Consider the following 22,585-nt stretch of genomic DNA (forward strand, 5'->3'; position numbering starts at 1 on the left):
GGGGGACGTGCTGCCACGTGTGTGACGCCGGCTGCGCACATGGCATCCACACACACACAAGCATGAGGCTGAGCCTTATCTCGTCCTCGCTCTTTGAACTCAGAGGTCCCGTGGGCTGTGACTGCAACTGGCTTCATAGCTGGAGGACAGAGAAAAGGACCTGAAGGCTGTCTGCCTCGGTGCCACTGACCGGAGAAGTTAAACAAAGAGAATGGAAGGAATACTCTGAGCAGGAAGCAAGGCAGAGACGGGGGCTGCAAAGAAGCAAAGGTAAGGAACCGAGTGGGTGCTGTGCGCACGATGAGCCTGCACTGAGGAGAGAGAGAAGGACTCAAAACCGCAGCTGTGACCATGGAGAACGAGGGGGCTTCCCTCAGACAGGGCGTCCTGGACTTTGTGACAAGGACAAAGAACCTCCAGGCCCCACAGCTTCCAGGAGCCTCCCCCACCCCCATGGGAGAAGGGAGGACGTGCTTCCACAGAGACGACAGGAGGACTCACTGGAGGGCCTGGAAGCTTCCGTCTGGGAAAAAGGCGTTTCCGCTAGGAGCTCAGGGACTTCCCATCGGCAAGGCACTGTCCCCAAGTCCAGGGACTCTGCCTGCACAGCAGAGCTCCAAAGTTGTGGCTAAGGGCGCTTGCTGCAGGCAGGCCGGTTCCAACCAGGAATAAAGGAGAGCGCCCTAAACCTTGGAGCCGTCCACCTGGTTTGGGTGCGAGCTCCCCGTTCCCTCGAGTGTTCAAGTAGAGGCTGAAAACCTCGGGTCCAGGAGTCTGGGAAGAGCCGTCCTCTGCCCACAGCATGGCCGCTCGCTTCCCTGTTTCAGCCACGTGTGTGTCTGTTCGAGCGTCAGAGCACAGAAACAGGGTGAGCGGACGCCAGCCTGCCACAGAGGTCAGAGGGGTGCCCGGGACCCAAGGTTATTGACGCCATAAGATTTGAAACCTCCCATAATGACAGCGTCTGGCCCAAGAGCAGTATGGTTTGGAGACACACAGACACTGTCACGTGTTGATGCAGAGCAGGTCACGTCACCTTCCGTTTCATGCACGTGCCTCCTGGCCCAGATTCGGTGGCAGAAGTGGCATGTCACATCTGTGTTCCCCTACTCGTGATGAATGCAACTGTGAGCTCCTGTCAGAAGTGAGGACAAACTGTCCCTCTGCCAAGACAGCGTGGTCAGCCCCTTTACCGCCACTTCATAGCTGTAAAGAAGAATACCTGCCGTGGTCGGTCGCAAGTCCTAGATACCCACACACACTGTGAGTCGCCTTGTCTTCTGCCCCTCCTCTGACGTCCCGATCTCCCCGAATCCTAAATTATTCATCAGGGTCCTGAACACCACTGACACACAAACCTCACCTCCCAGGGCTCCTCCTGTTTCATTTCACTCCCACACGCGTACAAGACAGACATGGCAGCTGGCGGCAGCTGGCGGCGTGGGCGCTGCCCTCCTCCCCACAAGCCCTGCAGGTGCGAATGACCCGGCCCTCCCGCCCCGCAGCTATGTCTCTCAAGAACATCTGACCCTGTGGCTGGCCATGGCCCCCGACCCCAGATTCAAGTCCCGGAGCCCCACTGATCTAAAATTTTGGAGAGAATTTTAACAGGCACAGGGTACATATTTAATGTAGGACACTCAGTAAAAGAGTGGCCGAGCCAAGCATCTTATCCTCCGGTGCAAACGTGTCCTCTGTGCACAGCTCTGCAGGATACCAGGGGCCCAAGGCGGGAATGATGTGATAAAATCCCGAGAGCTCAGCGCTCTCCACGCAGCCCTGGAGTCCCAGGGTCCCAGGCTGACAAGAGGGCACACATGTGCCCACAGTGGGGTGAACTGAGGCTGCAAACGGGAGCAAACCCTCAGGTTAGAATACTGGATACGAGGAGCCTGGTGACAGAGGCTCAGAGCAAAGTCACGGCCACTGCAACGACGCTGGACCCACCTCTGGGCCGCGCAGCTGGAGGCGCCCTCTCCCTCTCGTGGGTGACGACATGTGTTTGAAAACGTTTTTCATTATGTTTGGGGCCTGAGTGGCCATCACGTTCTACCTAATTCAGCCACATACCAGCTGACGGGATAGGACAGACTTTCCTGAGTGTGACCTAACGTTCATTTGTAAATCCCCAAATCTCGGCATTTGTGTCTAAGGGTTTTACTGTAGAACTGTGGCTCTCATCCTTGTAACCATTGTGCTATGAAACTAAAACTAGCTTTTTGTGCGGAAAAAACCGATGGCGTCTATAGAAACAGTGCTCCTCACAGAAAAGGGACAAGATGCCCCTGAGCGGAGCTGCAGGTACAGACACATCACACGCTTTTGTTTCCTCGTGCTCTGAATAAACCAAACAAGAAACTGGGAATGGCGTGACAGTGTCCCACCCCCAGGGGACAGCTTGCAGGAGCCGATCACGTCACCACACTCAGCATCCAATGGTCCCCAGCAACAGGCCACACGCGTCACACCCGGTGTTCGTGAAGTGGGCGGTCCCATGTTGGAGCCACGACGACGTCCACTTTCCACAGGAATCTGGGTTTTGGGTGCAGGACAAGGCCAGCGCCATCGCCTGGACGAGCGACAGTGGGAAGCAGGAGACGTGCCCAGGATTAACGCAGACGGGATGAGGGGGTGCAGACAAATGTGGGGGGGCAACATGGACCAGGGAGGCAGCCGTCCAGTCACAGCGCCCGCGAGGCCAGTGTTTGCAGATACACCAACAAAAGCAGCCCCCACTCGATCCAGCCCACAGTCCCGACAAGGCTCTGAAACACGCAGACGCCGCCGGTCGGCTCGGGAAACCGCCCACCCTGTCCTCGTGCTCCCAGCCAGCGTGGTGTCGCCTCCTCAGGCACGTCCTGCCGCGAGCACCTGTCCCAGATACTTCCGGTTCAATAAGGACCTGCAGGGCCCACAGACACCCTCACAGCACAGGACACCCCCAGGGGACCGCAGCTGAAAAGCTCCTTCCCTGTGGGTCACATGGAGCAATTCCAGGCTTGGGAAAGCCTGCTAGCCTCTCTCCTTGTCCTCTGAAAACCCGGGACGGGCCTTTAGGACAAGAGCACGTTAAGAGGCCATAGCTTGAGGGAGAAGCAAGGGCAGCAGTCGGAGAGGGAGCCTCTAACCAGCGCCTCAGGAGGAGAGCTCTGCGTTGCAAGGCGCCTACAAGCCTCCCCGCGGTCAGCTTCTGATGGAGGGACATTCGTATCCACGTCCTTCTCCCTCCGAAGGAGCCACACAGTAGGAGGCAGGAGGCCCAGACCCAATCACAGGGCTGGATCTCCGCCCTGCTGGAGATGGGACCAGTCCCCCTTCTCCCCCGGAACACAATCACCACGGCACAGCTAGTGACGATAGAGGAGGGCATGGGTGAACGTAATGCATTTTCTGACCTGGCCAGGCCCCGAGGGGCACAGGAGCAGGTTCCTGGAAGGAGCTGGGACACCTCGAGTGTGCACAAGGCGAGGCGCGAGCCTGCGGGTCCTGAGGGCGGAGCCCCCGCCAGCTGGGCCTGGACACCTCACAGCCCTGCCGCCGTCTGCTCTCCTCCCTTCTCAACTATCCCTCCCTCTCGGTCGGCCATGCTCGTGCTGTTTCACTCAGCAAAGTGTTCCCAGAAGACGGCACATAGATAAGAAGATAAACCGCCAATATCGGTCACCCACGAGTTGGTAGACTCTATTCGGTCTCAGAGAAGACTGACTTAACCGGCAGCTGCTACCTGTGTGGTCATACGTCTGGACTCCCGGGGTTGGAAAGAGACGACCCGAGGCCGTCGGCTGCGCCAACTCCAACAGCCCCGCCAGCGGGCAGCGCAGAGGTCAGCCGCGGGCTCTGAACCAGCTGCCCGCTGTCCTCTCAGCGCACACCTTTACTAGCTGTGTGGTTGTACGCATTACACAGCACTCGTGCCTCAGTTTCCTCATCTGAAACATGCAGTATTCACAGCAGGACAGCCCAGAGGACCCTCCGAAGGAATAAGTGAGTTAATACTTAGCAGAGCGCCTGGCTCTGATCGTTACCACTGGGCTCGTCTTGTTTCGCGGTCACTGGATTTTGACCACCCCTCGCACATGCTAAGTAAGGTTCACCCCCGTGAAACAATCAGGGCACCTCAGCACTTTGGCAGCACAAACACACACACCAAGAGGGGCAGCCGCCCCTCAGCTGCTCAGGAAGCAGCCCAGCCGCACAGGTGTCGGCTCCGTCCCTTCCGGAATGCTGTCCCCCAGGGTCTCAGGCCACACTCACCACCGACTTATTACCGGGCCCACAGTTTTCAGCACACGACTGTGGGAAGCTCGTAGTGTCCCTTCTCCCTGCCGGGTGCCCAGGCCTGGCCTGCAGGGCCCGCACAGGGGCCACTCTGGCTCAGCGGTTCACCTGCTCTGTGTGCCCCTGGGAGGCAGCCCTGCTTCTCCAGCTCCACGCCCTGTAACAGCTGCATCCTGACCCCTCCCCCAACCCATGAGTTCTGTGATGGTCACTACAAAAGTCAACAACCAGGTAGCAGAGAAAGCATTGCTCAGAAACGTGTTATCGCTCCTCTACGCGCTCTCCCCCTGAAGTAATGATCAGACGCCACAAGCATGAGCCCCACAAGCCGTCCCACCCACAGTGGGATGGGGGCTCAGCCAGTGGAGGAAGAGGCAGCCCCCACTGAGTACAGAGACTGCAGGTCCAGAAACCAGGGAGGCTTCACCCAGAGAGACAAGTGGGGGCTTTTCTGGGGAAGCAGGCGCTGGGGCACGTGGTTTTGGCAGAGGGCTGGGCAGGCTGCAGGGTGTGGGTGGGCGGCGAGAGAGGGGCCCCTTCCCAGGGCTGTGGTTTGGGCCCCAACCAGGAGGCGTAGCGTAGCTGTCAGTGGCTCTGGGGGGTGGGGAGGGGGCCGTGGCGAGGGGCTTGTCCAGCAGTGGCCCACCAGATGTGCACCCAGGCGGTGTCAGCTTTCAAGCCCCCGCCCTGCTTTGGCCAAGGAGGCCGGGATTACCGCCAGGGGCTCCGGCCCAAATAGGGGAGAGCCTGGAGCTCATGAAACAGGACACCCAGCGAGGGGACTGAGGGAAGAGTCCCAGCCAGACAAACACGCCCTAGCCAGAGCGCCAGCCCAGAGCCAGCGGGGGCCCGCGGGCCCTGCCGAGAAACAGGGCCGCCGCTGCCGTCTCCGGGATCGCAGTTTCCCCAGAAGGGAGGCTCCCTGCGCCCAGCGTATGCCACCACCCCCACCGCACTTCTGAGAGCTCCATGGACCTTGCTCGCTGGTTCTCCTTTCACTTGATGCAACGGTGTTTGGGTGTGACACCCCCGTCTGTGTGGGGCTCGCTCTCCCTGCTGTCCTCCATCACCAGAGCTGGACAGTGGCTGGACGGTGCCATGGACAGCCCCCGGGAACACACAACCTACAGAAACACACTCTCGCCTCCAGAATAAGCCGCTTGATTTCATTCTTGACGTGGGAGGCGATAGGGCCTGCTGAGTAGGGGGTCCAGGGGAAGCGGGCGTCCAGCTCAGACGCTCCCTGGCCTGCTGTGCAGCCTGGGGCACGTCCCTCACACGCGTGGGGCCTCGTGGCTCTTCTGTCAAGTGCAACACGATGGTTGGGATCCCAAACGACCGTTGGCAGAATCAAATAAGGCTGTCGTGTAAAGCACTTACAATGCCTGGCAGCAGCTGTGCGTGTCTGACGCCCAAACCCATCATTCTCCAAATAATCGTGTTCAAATAAGTATGAAGACTCAAGGTGAGAGACGTGGGCACAGTGGCCTGTGCCCGTTTCAAGGCGCCGGGCTCCCTCATAATCCTCACGCCTGGCAGGTATCAGTCGTGTCACTTGTCACCGAGGTACAAACTGTCAGCAGAACAGCCACTCTCCCTTTTTCTGCTTTTCTTCTTTCTCTTTCTCTGCCACTGTCTCATCACATTAAAAGTTTCATTTCCATACAAAAGGTCGCAATAAATTGGACAGCGTGTCCACCCAGCATGCCCAAAACTACACAAAACTAATAAAGTTTAACTCAGAGTTATTTTCTAGAAATTAAGTTTCAACTGTACAAATTAGCCCCAACAATGACGCTGCCGCAGCCAGAGTGAGACATTCGATCTCTGCATTTCTCCGCAGAAAGCTCTCTGCACTGAAATTTTATATACAGTTGAGTGAAATAAGGTAATACTAAAATTTGAAGGACAACATTTATGTGTTTGAGATATTATGGGACATAAAATTACCAGGAGCAAGAGCTCATGCATAAAGCTGGTCTGGCTCTGTGAGAGGAAGCATTTTCTTTTGATCATAAAATAGCCCCTCAGTTGCTAACAGAAATGCGTCTGGACTCTTGTCACATCAGAGCTGACCAGGCCCTCCTTCGTTTAATACTTACAGTGACATTTCTAAGCGTCAGGAGCTGTGACAAGCAATGGGACAGTGCAGGAGCCAGTACCTCCCCCCTGCGTCTGAGAGTTTGGAGGGAGGTTCATAAAAATAACGGGATTACAGGACAATGTAAAAGCACGATGGGAGGACACCCGGCCAAGGCGTAGGGGTGGGAAACTTCCCAAATAACCACCGTCTACACCGAGAGCAACTGGGGGCTGAGCCGGGCCTGAAGTGTGCGGGGAGGGGGGGCGCGGAAGAGGCCGCGGGCGGAGCTCCTGGGATAGGAGGGCCCAGAGGCTGCAGCCCGCTCAGAGGGGGCCTGAGGAAAGAGGACCGTGTGTGACTGGAGCATGGAGCGCTCGGCCAAGTCACCGGAAAGGAGCCCAGAGAAGAAGGCAGACGTCCCCTAGAGCACGTACTCTGAGCCCGAAGGGGCCCCAGTGGAGTCCTAAAACTGGAAATGGGAGGCTCTGTCATAGCTGGCCAGGCCCGGCAGGGACGGCCCCTGTCTCACCGCCGGCCACTGACGAACAGCTCGGTGGCACCAGGGTTTCCACTTGGCAGCCGTCGGCGCTGGTGCCACTGTGGACATTCCAGTTCGTTCTTGCAGGTGGACACGCGTGTCTGTTGGCGGTGACACACCCAGGACAGGAGCTGCTGAGTCAGAGCACATGTTTGTTCCATTTTAATAAAGTGCCGAAAGTTTCCAAAATGACTGTATCGATTTCCACTGTCAGCTGTCACCTTCCACTGCTCCAAGTCCCCGACGACCCTCGGCAGTGCACGTCCATTTCCTTGTGGTCACTTTGGTGGGCGTATCGTGGCCCTTGGCCCCCCAGGGTCTGACTGCTGGGGTGAGCGCCTCTTCCCACGGCCAGTCTGTGGGGTTCTTGGTCCTGTATCGTTCCCTGTTCCCGTCGCCCTCTGACTGACTTGTGAAGGGTCATCGTGAGTCCTGAGCCCAAGCTCCCGTCGGCCGTGAGGGCGGCACGTGTTCTCTCTGACTGGTGTACCGTCCACTTTCTCAGGTGACTTCCGATGAAGGGACACTCGTCCCCAGAGGGACGCCACCTCCTCACTCGTTTCCTTATGGCTCGTGCTTCCTGTGACTTGGAAGAGCCCCCGTGGGTGTGCCTGTCACAGAGCCACCGTCCCCTGTGGGCCTTCTTCCCTGGTCACAGTGCCCAGAGCAGCAGTGCCCAGTGCTCCGTCTGCAGTGACAACGCTGGAGGCGCCACTGGCAGTGCAGGACGGGCTCGCACGGGCGCACGGGCACACGGGCGCTGGCGCTCAGCGTCTGGGAACTCTGCACGCAGACTGACAGCATCCTGGTGGCCTGCAGTCCACGGCGGTGGAACTTTTTATACCAGGGATGTGGGCGACGCCACGAGCCAGCCCACGCCGCCAGCTCCCCACCAGACACAGTCTCTCTCTCCCTTACATTCCTGTCACCAACACAGCGCCAGTACCCACGTCTGCTGAGTGAAACTGCACTTTTTTCACAACACTTCTCACCCCTTTTAGACCCCAGGAAATCGTTCTCCCAGGTACAACTGGAGAGCGTGCGGGTGCAAGAGGCCAGACCCCGAAGGACAAGTACTACGCGATTCCACCGGTGTGAGGAACCTAAAATCGTCACATTCATTCATCAAGGGCTGGCATGCTGGTTACCAGGTGCAGGGAGGTCCTGATCAGCAGCTGTAACGTTTGCGTGAAGTAAGACGAGCTCTAGAGACCCTGTCACCAGTGTCACCACGGTCGCCAGCAGCGCTTTCTACACTAACACCTGTGAGGGCACTGATGTCACGTGAGTGTTCCTGCCAAAGTAAGAAGCTTGTAGAGATTTCTGCTCTCAACTCCTTCAGCACAGCCAGCAAGCGTGTGGCGGTGGCCCCTCCCCGCCTGTCACAGTGAGCCCCCCCTCCCAGAGCCCTGTCCAGGGGTGTTCCCGTCTGAGGAGCATGTTTCCCAGGCAGCTGTCAGAGTACAAACAGCCGAGACACTTCCGAGAGCGTGGACCCCTCTAACTCACAGGGCCACGGCCGCATCAGACTCAGTGGCATGTCCCTTTTTGCTCCCACCATAAACTGGAAGGGGACACAGGGTGACAGAGCTTGTGATTCACATCACTGCCGGGGGGGGAGGGGGCTTCTCAGGAAATGTCGCTGCCACCCAAACCCAAGAGCCACAGCAGGTGGAGGGACAAACATAGCCACAAGCCAGAGCTCCACTTTCCCTCCAAACTGTGCAGACGTCTGAGTGTCCACCGATGACATAGCTGTTTAGGGCTGGCACTTGGTTAAAGCAACCGAGGCACAGAAAGCTGGCTGCAGCCAGTATCACCAAGGGCGCCCGCGCACCCTCAGCCACACTGCTGATGCCCACAGGACACTGGGTGGCCCCGCGTCTGTCACCACTGTCACAGCTTCCTGCTCTGTCAGCCTGACGAGGCTCCAGCCCTGTGAGTCCGACCCAGCTGCCACTGTGAAGGTGCTTTGGAGATGCAACGAAAATCCGCAACCTCTCGACCCTGAGTGAGGGACACGGGCCGGGACCACGTGTTGGCCTGATTCCCTCGGGGGACGAGGGCGCAGCTGCGCCTCCCTGAGGGGGTGTCCACGTGAAGAGCAGCTTCCGCCTGCCCTTCCTGCAGGCCCGGCCACCAAAAGGCACCCAGGCCAATTCCTTGCAATAAGCCTCTGGGTATGTGTGTCCTCTGTCCTGAGTCTCTGCTTGGCCCCTGAGTGTCCAGGCTGCTCAGCCCAGGGCGGCTGAATCACGTGCCTCCAGTCGGTGACAGTGACCAGTGCTGCTCCAGGCGGCCGACGCCACGGCACAGAAGCGTGGCAGCAGGGAGAGCCCCACGCCCGCCTCCCAGGCCTGAACCCTGTGCACGTGTCTGACAGGTGCAGACTCTGGGGAATAAGAAACTAGGATTCTTCCTGCAGAAATGAAGTCTTCAAACAGAGGCCAGATCTCTTTCCTAGGATGAAGGAAACCTCTGCAAGGACAGGGGTCTCTAAGCCATGAAGTCAGGAGGGGAAATGGGTCAGTCACCCCACCAGCCCCCACGTCACCTCTGTGCCACCGGCCCAGGACAAGGAGCTTCCAGGCACCTGCCCGCCGCTCCGTGCAGGTCTCCGAGCTGGAAAGAGGGTCACGCAGAGCCCAGACGCGCTTCCCGCCAGCAGGATCCCCACCCCCCAGAGCGTACGCGGCTTTTCTGTTCCTTCTCATGTCACCACACTAGACACGGTCAGAGGAGGCTGCTCATGACATTTTACAAACAAGGCGCAGAGGGCGTGAAGCCAGGTGAGCCACTTTCTGCGGCTGCGCACGACCCTTGTGAGGTGGCCAGCAGGGTGACATGAAGGGACGAGTCATCTGTCTCCCTGTGCCCCGTGGACCTTTCAGCCATTCGACAAGGGCACACCCTGCTGTCCACACAGACAGAATCAGACACTGAGAGGGCCCACGAGGTTCCTCCCCTCCAGAAGTCAATCTGTTTTGTGTGTCAAGAAACTTTCTGCAAGCTGGTGAGGCTTCTGAGCCTTTTCTAGGAATAATATTGTTAAATGAATAAAATAAAGAACATAGGATGACAAAGAAAACCAATGTCATTGGTTATCAAATATCTGACACGCAGGTATGAAAACGTTTTCAAGTCTCCATGAGACAGTCCCCTGTGTGCACCTTTACTGCAGGAATAACCAGCTCTAGTCAAGGGTCAGTGACACTGGGGTTCAAAGTGGCAGCGACACACACACGTTTTGAGAGAGCTGCGACAATTACGTGATGTAAAAATACCACTGATTTTCCCTAATTGGGAGAAATGCTCAATTTTTGTTAGAGTTTAGAAAAGTAACTATCATTTCTTTCATCCAAGCTTGCAGAACCCCACGTCCAAATTCTACCCACCGACCTTGTGTGCGAGGACCAGGTTCAAGAATCCTCATTTTAGCCTATTCTCTGCCTGTAGACAAGCTCATCCTTATAGCAGCTAGGTAAATGCTGGGCATTTCAACAACTTTCAATTTTCAACAGGAATTAAAAAAAAAAAAAGCACCAACTCCTTCAGCCACTGATTTCAAATTCTAGGATTTAGACTTCAGACACTTTCTAAAATTACACACTTATTTAGATTCTACTCATTTTTAGTTTATCATAAGGGATGACTTTACCTTTCTACTCTAAAAATGGTTTACAAAGCAAATCTCTACACCAACAAAACCAGGAGAACTTCAGCCTCTCAGATAGCAAACTCTTCAGCTCTCGAAATGCGTGAGTCGTTTAATGCGTGTGTCGCAAGGATCCCGCCGTGACCACGGTGTCCCCCCTGTCACAGAGCAGGCCCTCCTCGCAGTGCTGGCAGCCCTGTGACCAGGCTCACGCCCTCTGGGAGATGGCACACGCAGACAGAAAACGGTCCCTGTGCACACGGACGCAGCTACCTAAGGGCTGGCGAACCCAGCGGAAAGCAGGGAAGGTATGCCAGACATTTCCAACGCAGGCAAACCAAGAAAGGACAGCTGCACGAGTGAATGAAATCGCGCACACAATGGGGCCGACCCCTGTGCTTGGCGTGTCACACGTACTCAAATGTAGCTATTATTGCCTTAATAATGACACGTCCACTGGCTCTGGTGATGCAACAATCAGAGCAAGTCCTGTTACTGCTGATCCGACTCGTCTCACCAACACTTCCAGGGAACGTGTGCACGACAGTCACTCAGAGACCACGGCCGTCACGCTGTGGGACTTGGCTGTGGTGTCTGAAAAGCGGGAGGAGACAGACTTGGTCCCTGGACATCTCGCCTAGTTAAACGCACATGGTGACACCATCACTGCTTTGCCACCGACGAGCAGACTCCAAGGCGGAAAGAGTACATTTCACGAACCGCAAGTCAGGCTGCAGGGCTGACAAAGGACATTTCCCCCCATCTGTGAATTCACATGAAAAGTCTCTAACAGGTGTCACGTTCAGTCATATTAGTAACAAATCAGTCAGTTGCTTTTGCTGAGAAAATTAAAAGGTCCACGAGAGAAAGAGAAAATGTAGCAAAACTATTTTCCCGTCACCATCCCATGAACATTTGCAATCAGGACTACCCTTGAAGATCCTGTACCTGTCTGTCCCCAGGTCCACCCGCAGAGGTTGTGAGACGTGAACCCCCAAGAAACACAACCCACTCCCTTCACTATTCTGCAGGTGCTTAGGCAGGATGGGGCCTGGCTCTGCTGCCCAAGTCCTGCAAGCACGTGATGTGTGTGCTGCCTCTCGCCTCCCGTCCCCGTTTAACAGGCAGCGGGCAGAACTGTGTGCCCCCACCCTGATGATAGACTGAGCAACGAGCCAGCAGGGCTCTGCTCAGGGCCCGGGACCCTCCCTCCATTGGCGCTGAAGTGTGTCTGTCCTGTTTGCTCGTTCACTCATCCCACTAGCACGCACGCCCACCATGTTTAGCACCGTCCTTGGTTCCAGATGGAGCCGCAAAGATGAACAAGCAAGATTTCTGCCCTGACGCTGTTTCATGTCTGGTGCTGTTAGTAAGAAAACAGAAGGAAAAGGAAGGCTCCGCGGGCAGAGCCACAGGTAGCTGGGAGCTGCCGTCTGCCTCGCCGCCGTCAGGCTGACACAGACGCCTCCCTCTGCCCTGTGTGTGGCGACCTGGCAAGGCCCCACCTCCATGTTCTCAACCAGCCGCTTACTTTTGTCCAGCGGGGACACAGAGGTCGTGGCCAGAAAGCAGGGAGGAGTGTGTTGGCAGGCACTTGAAGGGAGAGAAGACGGGCTCTGGTCATGGCAGAAATTACCCATGAACTGAAGGTCAAGCCAACGGCCGGTTAGAGGGGGACCACCCTCTGGTGGTTCCTGTGAAGTTCACATTTACATGCGGGTGAAAAGAAAACATTCCTCTGACTCAAAGTAAAGAAACACAGGCTCGCCGTGGCCTCTGTTGGATTTTTCTGGCGTTTTCAGCCTAGAGGCCCCTGTCCCCTTACGTGGGGGTCACAGGCTGGCTCTCCTGACCATGGAAGACTTAGAGAACTGTGAGTCTGCATCTCAGAAGCTCACTTATTCTGGTTTCTCCCCCTGGAGTTGAATTTTTATCCAAATATTAGTTATCCTTGGATGTGCCAGGGTGCTGATACCCAGTCACTACTAGCGTGTTTCCCCGAAAATAAGACCTAGCCGGACAATCAGATCTAATGCATCTTTTGGAGCAAAAATTAACATAAGACCCAGTCTCATTTTACTATAAGACCTGGTCTTTAATATAATATAATAATATAAAATGACGTGACATGACGTGATATGATATAATATCATAAATATATCATACTGGGTCTTACATTAATTTTTGCTCTAAAAGACGCATTAGAGCTGATTGTCCAGTGAGGTCTGATTTGGGGGGAAACAGGGTAATTGGAACCGCTGAGGACACATGATGACAGAAGAGGAACACGTCCTAGGGAGTGCACCCTGGACAGGTGGGGAAGAGGGGGCAGGAACTTCAGACAGCGGTCACAACCTGAGGCCCGGTGAAGACAGGTGAGCCAGCACACCTGAGGCAGTGAGGGGACAAGCTCACCAGGCTTCAGAGCTGCAAGGAGCCTTGGCAACCACCTATCACCCTCCCTCAGGGCACCGGCGTGCCACCCAAGATCCAGAGAGGTGGCCACACAGCACTCGCCACCTGTCGTGTGGAAAGAGGCCCCTGGTCCTCTGTCTAGGAACAAGGAGAGGTTCAGAAACAGGAAGCTGGGGACACATGCGAGACATAGCAAGTCTGAGAAGGGAGTTGATTGAGAAGAAAACGCGTGCAGGGAACGGATGGGACATGAGTTGGGAAGAGGAGGGATGTGACTGGGAAAGACGCTGTCACCAGACAGCGGTCCGCATCTGCTTTTCCACACAGGTGACAGAGAACGACTACACGTGTCGGAGCAAAGCTCAAACAGCAAACTTGCTATGTCTGTCCCCAGGAGCAGACTGACGTGTAGAGATCATTTAGCAGGACAGACCATGAGAGCAAAAATGACCCCGGAATCCCAGGGAAGGAAGGAGGCCATCGAAGCTTTCCACAAGCTCTCCCTGAAAACGACAAATAGAGCTTTATAATAGTGTCCCCTTTTAAACACTACACAACTTTTTAAATTTCTTTTTCTGATGCGAAAGGCATGCATGCTTATTTATGAACGTTCAACTGTATGAAGAACCAAAACTGTCCCTATAATCTCCTCACCGAAACTCGAATACAGTTAATATTTTGGCATATTTTCAGTTCAGGTTTTTTTTTCTGTGCGTTTTTACACAATTGACTTAATACCCTTTTATGACTCCTAATTTCAGTTACTAGAAAACCACAAATACGTTATCTGTGTTATCTAAAATTCTCACAACCACCATTTTTAAGGCTCACCATCCATGTACGTAACCAACCGTCAGGGCCAGCCATTTAGAACGATTCTCTTCTGTATCTAACGCACCACCTTTGTGCGTGAATTTTGTCCCTTTCAGAACAGATTCACAAAGTGACATTCCCGCAGCAAACAGTATGAACATTTTTAAGGTTGTTCATACGAATTCTGGACATTTCATTATATAGAGAGAATTACTAGGGTTTTTACTGAATGAAAGTAGTTTCTCCATTTTAATAGCTTTTCCTTAATTACACAAATATTTCCTAAAAGGAGAAAACAAAATAAACTGTAGGGAGAAAACAGCCTAACGAACTTTAACACCTGCTCCCCCTGATGGCTTCTGTCCCCGGACCCTGTACACCCGGCCTGTCCCGCTGCCGCCACCACCCCCGCCTGCCTCTCCCAGCCTCTCAGATTCCCAGCGGTTTATCACGGGACATTCCATCCTGGGCTTCCAGTGACGGACCCATGTCCACAGGCAGAGGCTTCTGTGCCCTCGCCCAACGCTTTGCAAAGCAAAGTTTTACAACAAGAAGAGTAACGGCGATTTCCTGGTCCTCACGGCCAGCCGGCATGTTCCCATGACCTCCCCTTGGATGCACTCGCCGCTTTCAATCCAAAGCCACAGGAGGCTGGCCATGGCTCCTACCAGGGTGAGGGGACTTCTCCAGGCTGATGCCCCGCCCGTCTGCTCCACACCCGCCACGCCCACCCGCCCGTCAGGGCCCCCACGCGCCTCCTGGCCTGTCCCACCTGACACACCAGCGAGACCAGGGCCTGCTGGAGCGAAGCCACTGCACTGACCGCTGTCCCACACCCGAGCCACAGGTCTGCTACCCCCGGAACGAGGTCCAACCATGTGCAAGGCACTGGTCGCTGTGCCCCCCACTTGTGAGTGACTGAGCACTAGGCAGGTGGGCTACTAGCCACGCCCTGGGTCTCGTGCCCACTCCTTAAGGCCCCTCGCTCCCCCAAATCTGGGAGTTCGGCCTTGTGGTCCCCTCTCTCTGCTCTGCTGCAGCGTCGCACAGTCTGTCCTCAGAGCACTCGTGGGGACACCAAGGGCTCCGTCCCTCCGCTCCGTCCCGTTCTGCAGTCCTTCAGGTCTGATGCCAGACCCCGCACTCAGCGTGTGTCAGCCGGAACTTACCCTCCTGCTTCCCATCCACGTTCTCTACGTAATGGTTCCACAGCCCAGGCTCTCAGGAGTAGACAGGTACAGGCGGGAGGCTGGGGACACTAGGCCTTGCTCACTGAAGCTACTATCTGTTCCCTGGGCAACAGGGCAGCGGGTTCACCACACATGGGGCCCAAACTTGCTTCCACAGTCTCTCAGAATTCATGGGAGGTAAGACAGAGTCTAGAAAGGGGGCAAAGACACCCACTGTTGTTCACCCCACCACCTTTCAGTGTCCTGGGCTTTGCAGACAGGGAAAGAAAGCGAATAAAAGTAGAACAGCAGCAGACAGCGTGTGGAAGACCCACGGGCCCCCAGGTGACTCTGGGTGAGGAACAAGGACCGAGTCTCCTGCACCCGCCACCCCTGGAATTTGGCTCTGCACCAGCTTCTTCCGGGATGGCCTGGCTGCCAGCCCACCATACCTCCCGCTGCCCGTCTGGAGCAGACGCCCTGCCAGTGGCTCCTGGACATCCTGGGCACAAGCTGCCAGCCTGGGGCCCGCGAGGGCCGTCATTTCACCATCGACACCGCAGGTGAGGGATGGACAGTGGGATTCTCCCGGCGAGAGAGGATGGGGCCTGGAGCCCAGGGTCTGGGGCGGGGGCTTCAGGGGTAAACGCGGGTCCCCCCCACACACAGGCTGCTTGTATTCCACGGTCCTGAACTTTTCCACACAGAATTTCTACTCAGAACCTCCTCTTGGCTCTTTCTAATTCCTGAGGAAAGTCCAACTCATTTTGAACCGTTAATGGAGTCAATTTGGGGAGGAAAGAGTCAGCTAAATACAGTCACAAGCACACGTTTGGGGGGGGCCTCGACACCGGCACCTGTCACCTGAATGGACCTGGGGCTCAGGGACTCTTCAAGGCCCACCTGGGAACTAGGTTTCTGACACGGCTTCTCCACGACGGACTAAATGCAAACTTCGCCACGAGGGCCAAAGGTCACAGCTATTTCCTTCTGTTTCCCACACGTTCTGCCTCTCACAGGCAGGGTGAGCACTCCCCACCCCCCCACCCCCCGCAAAGACCCTGGTGGTCTGCTTGCTGGTCTCACCTGCCCACCAGCCGTGTTCTGACAAAGCGCTCAGGCCGCAGGCCCGACCTCTGCCGCAGCCCTGCTGCTCTGGGCAGGAGTGTCGGCCTCAGGAGGCAGGAGGCCCAGTGACACCCTTAGGAAGGAAGCTGCCGCTGGCCCTGCAGTCTCGCCGCTACCTAGGTAACCGGGGACAGTGTAAGTGTGTACACTGAGTGCAATACCCAGGGGACGGGACAGCATGTCGGAGACCACCGTGGCCCAGCAGCAATCCCATGACAGATTCTGAGGTCTCACGCCAAGAGTCCACCCGGCCGGCAAGCCCGGGGGTCGTGATGCCACTGGTGAGAGTCCTTCAGCTGCAAAGGCCTGTTTGGACCGTCCTCTAGGAGACTCAGTGCTGGGGTGGGACAGGGCAGCAGGCAGGTTCCGGGAGCCCAGACCAGCCACCCGGGGCCTCTGCCCCAAACAGAACAGTGTGAGTGTAATACGTGTGAGGCTACATGTCACACAAAAGCAAAGTCACCTGACGGAGACTCGGACCTGGGCCTCAAAACCTGTCAAGGGGACAAACCTCAGACAGACACAAAAATTCATCAATGTAGAGCTTGAACGAATGTCTCTTATAAGACAGTGAGACAGCGGTGACACATCGCGGGCCTACAAGGGACAGCCCACCCCCTCCTCCATCTGGAAGCAGGGACCAGGGCTCCGTGCCCGGGAGCGGGGGCTGCTGGAGGGTTCAGGCTCAGGGGCAGCAGAGTGCTGACCGCTGGCCCAGGACCCCTCGGCGTCACTCCTGCGCCCACCACCCCAGGTACAGCAGCGAATACAAACTGAGAACAAGGCAGTGAACATGGAAACGGTGGAATGAGGTTCTGGCCAGCAGCCCTCCCTCTACTCGGAGGGCAGTGCCGTCTGTGGCTACTCCTACAAGCGAGAACACCACGGCAAAACAGGAGGCTGCAGCCTTAGAAAACGCCAGTCAAAGCCCCTCATGCACGTGTGAGCCCTGAGTCTCTCCCCTGGGGGTTCGCTGCACGACACCGGAGGCCTGGTTCAGAGCTGCACCCTCATTCAGCAGGGGTGTCAGAAGGGAGCATCTGCAAGAGCTCAGCCGCCCCTCCCAGAGTGAGCACCACACACATGCTGGAGCCCGGAGACGGCGGCCAGGCGTCCTGGCCCAGCTAGTGACCAGAGCTGTCCCAGCCTGGCAGCCACCCGACCTTCCCGCTGACCTTCCAGCCCTGTTCCCGAAGCCTCTCTCCACGGAGGCCCTCTGTCCTCCCTCCCGGCCTCCCACACGGCCAGCACCATCCCTGTTGCGTAGGACGCCCCACCTATGGAGATGGACCCACACCGTTCTCTTTAGAGGAACTCCGGCCGGCCGAGCCTCCGAGGTCTGCACAGCCCAGGCATCGTCCGCTGGGCACCCAGCGCAAGTGCCCTCTGCCTCCTTCAGCCATTGCCCACCATCCGGGCCCAGCCTCACATGCCCGTGCGGACTTCTCCTTGTTCCTTTCTTATCCTACTGGTATGAGCAACTCCGGCTGGGGCTGCCTCCTCTCTATGTTTGTGCCCCTTCAGGTCACTTGCAGAGTCCCCACACATCACAGGCACGCAAGGCACACTGTGGTTATTTTAGGGAGTGAAAACGTCACCCCAAGTGCTGGGGCCACACGAACAAGTGCAAGCACACTGTTCTCTCGTCCAATAGCCCTTCCTCACGTGACCAGTCTGCTCGCAGCGTGTGCGGTAGGTCTGTGGCGGAGCCCTGAGCTGACCTCGGGTCACGGTGCCCGTTTGCCCCCCACAGGGCCCTTTCCTCTGCGGGCACACCCAGGAGAGCGGCTCTGAAACCAGCCTGGCACAGCCCAATTCCAAAATCTCAGATGTTGAGGTTGGTGCAGCACCTGTCGCGTTTATCTGGACCATCACCCATTCTGCAATGAGCAGACACCCCCGGGTTTGTGGCTGGCACAGCCCCTCTCCATCCCTCCCCACGGCACCCCCCGCCGCCAACACCCTAGAAAACATGACCTCCAGGATGCAGGAGACAGACCTCCCACCAGACTCATGAGAAACAGACAACCGGGGAAAGACAGCTTCTCACTCCTGAAAGAAAATCCAGTCACAGTTGGAAATAGAAGCGTTTCCTTTAAAGGAGAAATTAATGCTGGCAGCGCTGCTCTCGGGAGCTGCCCTCACGAGAAAGAGCCATTTTGGGAGAGAGAGAGAAGAAAGTGTGAGTGACAGATGGAGAGAAGGAAAGACAGAAAGAGAAGGAGACAAGAACGAAAAGGACAGAGAAACCAGAACAACAGGTGGGGACTGCAAAGCAGAGGGAGCGGGGGACGGGCAGAGGGGACGCCTGCGCCCTGGGCCCCAAAGGCCGGCCTCCAGCTCGGTGTCCATCTTGATGGTGTCCCCTGGGAGCTCCAACACACCCGAGGGGACGGTACCACTGGCTTATAAACACTCAGCCTGTGAAGTTTATGCCCCAAACAGACAACTGAACAGAACCGGGGGACTTTTCCCCGAAGGCTGTCAGCGCTCATGAAGATGAGACGCCTCTGACGGGAAGGTGGCCGTGCGTTCAGGCCAACCCGGATCCACAGCCCAGCGGCTTCCCTCACAGGTGTTCCACACCAGGGGCTCAGTTCCTTGTGCTTCTCATCAGGAAGACACATGGGGACCTGAAACTCACTACGTCTCCAAAGAGATGGGAGGGCTGAGCCTTGTGGTGCTCAGAAGAGGACACCGGGACTGGCGTGCAGCCAGGTACCTGAGACGGTTCCAGGTGAGGCCGCGGCCAGGGCAGGGCGTGTGCAGCACACGCCACCGCTGCACACGGCACACGCCTCAGACAGTGAGACAGTCGTGTCTGGAAAGAGTCACTTAAGATCTGGGGGCAGGGGAACAGAGGAGCACAATGACAGTTTCTGCAAAGTAAAGCAGATGACTCAGATAGATAATGTTTGAGGGCGCGCATGGCACAGAGAAACCCTGCAACAGCTGCTGCTTAGTGGTTAGGTGCAGCCTGACCACTGAATTATTCATCCTGAAATGCATGCCGTGAAGGCTCAAGTGAAGGCCTCTCCGCTCTCAGGTATCAAGAGTCGGGAAAGGAATCAAGGGGGAAAGGAATTCGTGTCATCGCACTCCGTGGGGAGAGGGGACCCGAGGTATTTTCTCACACAAGGAGCCTAAGGAGAAGTGGGGTGGGGGCTCCCCAGATAATAAACACAACGGGGTATATAACGCAATGAGAGCTAACAGTGGGACAGTGCGAAAATGCTACTGCCCCCGCCCCCACACCCTGCCCTAACAAGAGCTCAGCGCCCACGTCATTTACTCAGTCGTCCAGGGACACGGTGAGTCTATCACCTAGGGGCTCTCCCTGCACACGTCCCTTGCAGCCCTGTGCTCAGTGCTGGAGCTGCACACATGAGGGGAACACGGTTCCTGCCTGCTCCGGGAGCTCCAGGCTGAGAAGGTCACAGACTCCGAGGGACCCTGCTAACCGACACACTGCCAAGCCCACTCCACCCAACTCCTGCAGCAGAGCCCGCGACACGTGCCAGTGCGTCCTGGACTCTCAAGGAAGCTCCGCGGTGCATCGTGCTTGTCTTTTTGCCCCGAGCTAGGTCGGCGTTGCCTGGGCTGCAGTACCCAGACCCGACTACAGGGCTCTGGTTCTATGACCCAGCTGGTCGGAGTCCTCGAAGTGTCCTTTTCTGTAAGGTGCCTCACGTTACGGCTGGACGAAGGCAACTTTAAAAAAATAAACAGCACTGTAACCCTGGCAGAGACCCAGGCTGACCCAGGAGCCCAGAAGTTCGATGGGTCCTGTACGGGCAGGGAAAGCCCAGCTCTCAGGGGCCCAGAGCCAGGACCCCCAGGAGTGCCTGTGGTCTGGGCGTGGACTCTGGTTCAGCCAGGTGTGACCAGGATGTGACATTAACACCAGGTTTCCTCAGGCAGACGCAGGTCTTCTCACCTCACACCAGCTCCAGACACAGAACCCGAGGGCGCAGCTCCCCCCTGTGACATAGCCAGGGCTCGAGGTGGTTCTCCTGCCGTCACCCCCAACCTCATGTGGCGACAGAGCAGCAGGGACGGGTCCTACTTACATCAACAGGTGCAGAGCATTCTCTCAGAGCAGCTGGCCTGTTTCTCTTCAATTATTAGTTCTCTGCTTCAAGCCACAGGCCTCAGAACTTTCTAGAACATTGAACCCCAGACCAGTTGTAGATCTTCCTTTATGGAGGGAAAGAAGGGAAAGCAATACTTTAGTACACACTTCTGCTTCGTCCACCCTTTTCCCTCCTGACATTCCCACTCACCACGGTCAAACAGAAACCCCCAAGCACCCCAGGGATGGAAGGAATGTGACGTGGCCGCATGAGACTGGGTTCATAGAGCTGCACCCGCTGATATTTACCCATTTAGAAATTAAAACCAAGGATTGTTACTTCATTATTTATTAATTCAGTACAACACAACTGCATGTTAAGATAAATAATAATTTTTTTATAAAAAATAAGTCTTTTCAAAAAATACTCCATGAAAAGAGTGACATTGCTTTACATTTTAAAACTCTCTTTGATATCTGGCTAAATCAAACACAGACTCTCATATCTGCTTCTGGATTCAATTTGCTGCAATACCAAATGTCATTTAACCTCTGGAAAACCCCACCATACACTCGTGAGAGAAAGAGTGAAAAAGGCAAAAACACCCTAGTATTATTATGAAAACAGTTTTGACCTTGTGGATCCCCCCCGCAAGCGTCTCCAGGACGCCCGGGGACCCCTGCGGACCCAGGACCACCGCTGTCTCCCTGTGTCCCGAGGTGGCAAAGGTGACTGTTAGTGCACAATTTCCCCGACTCAGGCTAAAGGCGACCTCCACTCGCACAGACCAAGCCACTGTCCCTCCAGCTGACGCCCAGCCCCTTCTTCAGATGCGGCTGTTACCAGTTATCTGCAGGCTTCTAGAACAATCCTACGCATATTTAGCATGCTGTGCATTTCACCTCAGCGTTTCCGCTCCACATACGGGGGCAGCTGCATTTGATGTCAGCAGCTGGCTCTCTCCCTTCCTCGCTTGGTCGCTTGGTCGTATCCACTGAGAGGACCCCCACAGTGACCCCTCCCCACCCTGGTCCCTCAGCATCCATTCGGCTGCTGGGTGGCTGCTCAAAGGTGCCAGTTTCGTCACTGAAGGGGACACGTGGCCACACAGCAAGAACAGATGTCACTTATCTACACAGCTTTCCTCCGGCTTCTAGTTCCCTACCGAGGCGCGCAGCTGAAGTCTTCAAACTTCGAGAAAACAGCCAACTTTTGCTATGCTGCTGCCCCTTTACAGCTCACTATTCCAGAAAAACTCGCACCAACGCTTTCTGTGCCTATTTTTACAGGAATGTTTACAAACGTCAACCTCTCTTTGTTCCTGAAACGCTCACTGTCCTCAGTGTCAGATCATCGTGGGGGAAGAAAGCAGGGTCATGACCCAAGGGTCCCAAACCGCTGTCTCCCTGTGTCCCGAGGTGGCAAAGGTGACTGTTAGTGCACAATTTCCCCGACTCAGGCTAAAGGCGACCTCCACTCGCACAGCTAAGACGGCGCAGCCGCACTGCAGACTTCAATACACAAGTTCGTGCAGAGCGTGTGGGTTCACTTCCTCACCGAGATTGACCGGCTATGTGATTTGGGAGCTACTCAGCCTCGGCTCTGAGTAGCTGAGATAATGTGCCCGTGTCTGAAGCCACAAAGAAGCGTACACGTGCCCATGTACAGTAGGTGCTCAGGCTCAGTAAGTCTCACCCTCCCTTTATTGTCCTACAAGCAGGATGTGGGACTGACCCTGTGTCCTGGGCTGAGCTGGCTTTTCAGGGAACCGACGCCTAGTCTCCCTGGAAGTCTGGAGATGAGGGGGCTGGGACATGGGAAGATGGGGGAGGACCCACCCCCAACAAAGTGGCATTTCCTGAGACGCTTGTCGCCTGTCTGCTTTCCCGCTCACCAGGCCAGGAAGATGGCACGGCATTCCCTGTTCCCATCTCGGCCTCCCAGCCTGCCTCTGAAACCACACAGGCCAGCGTGGTTTGCATTTGTGGGTTCACAGAAACTGGAACACTGCACGGGGCTTGGGGGAGCCCCTCAGCGGGGGATGAGGAAAGAGGTTGACTTGTGAACAGTTCCCAGGAGTGGAAGCAGCGCCCACAACAACTACAGGCCCCGTGCTTAAGAACCCCGGGGCCAGCAGCTAACGGGTCAGAATCCCAACCAGCTCTGCCAGCCCCAAGCCCACCTCTGAACCGCATGACATGGCGCCCCATCTGGAAAGGACACAGCGGCCGCTCACAGCAAAGCAAACCGCCCTGGCCTGAAGTTAACGACCCCCTGGCCCCGTACTGTGACAAAATCGGAATTCTTCAGGAAGTCACCCCTCGACCAGACACAAAGGTAGGATGGCAGAACACCAACACCAAGATTTTATCAGGTTTAGATTTGTAGATTAGTTTATCTCATTAATTCTTGACTCTATTAATTATTAAGATC

At 56.1% G+C, this 22,585-nt stretch overlaps 1 protein-coding gene across 4 annotated transcripts in view; it reads right to left on the reverse strand.

Moving 5' to 3' along the window:
- The window catches only part of DDR2 (discoidin domain receptor tyrosine kinase 2), a 72,474-nt gene that overhangs the window by 44,555 nt on the left and 5,334 nt on the right, over window positions 1-22,585 (reverse strand). For all 4 annotated transcript variants that reach the window (XM_081027030.1, XM_081027032.1, XM_081027031.1 and 1 more), the window contains exon 2: window positions 20,150-20,276. The gene's annotated coding sequence lies outside the window, so the exon portion shown is untranslated. The remainder of the gene's footprint in view (window positions 1-20,149; window positions 20,277-22,585) is intronic.

The sequence above is a fragment of the Rhinolophus hipposideros genome, assembly GCF_964194185.1.
Source record: "Rhinolophus hipposideros genome assembly, chromosome: 19".
Taxonomy (NCBI): domain Eukaryota; kingdom Metazoa; phylum Chordata; class Mammalia; order Chiroptera; family Rhinolophidae; genus Rhinolophus; species Rhinolophus hipposideros.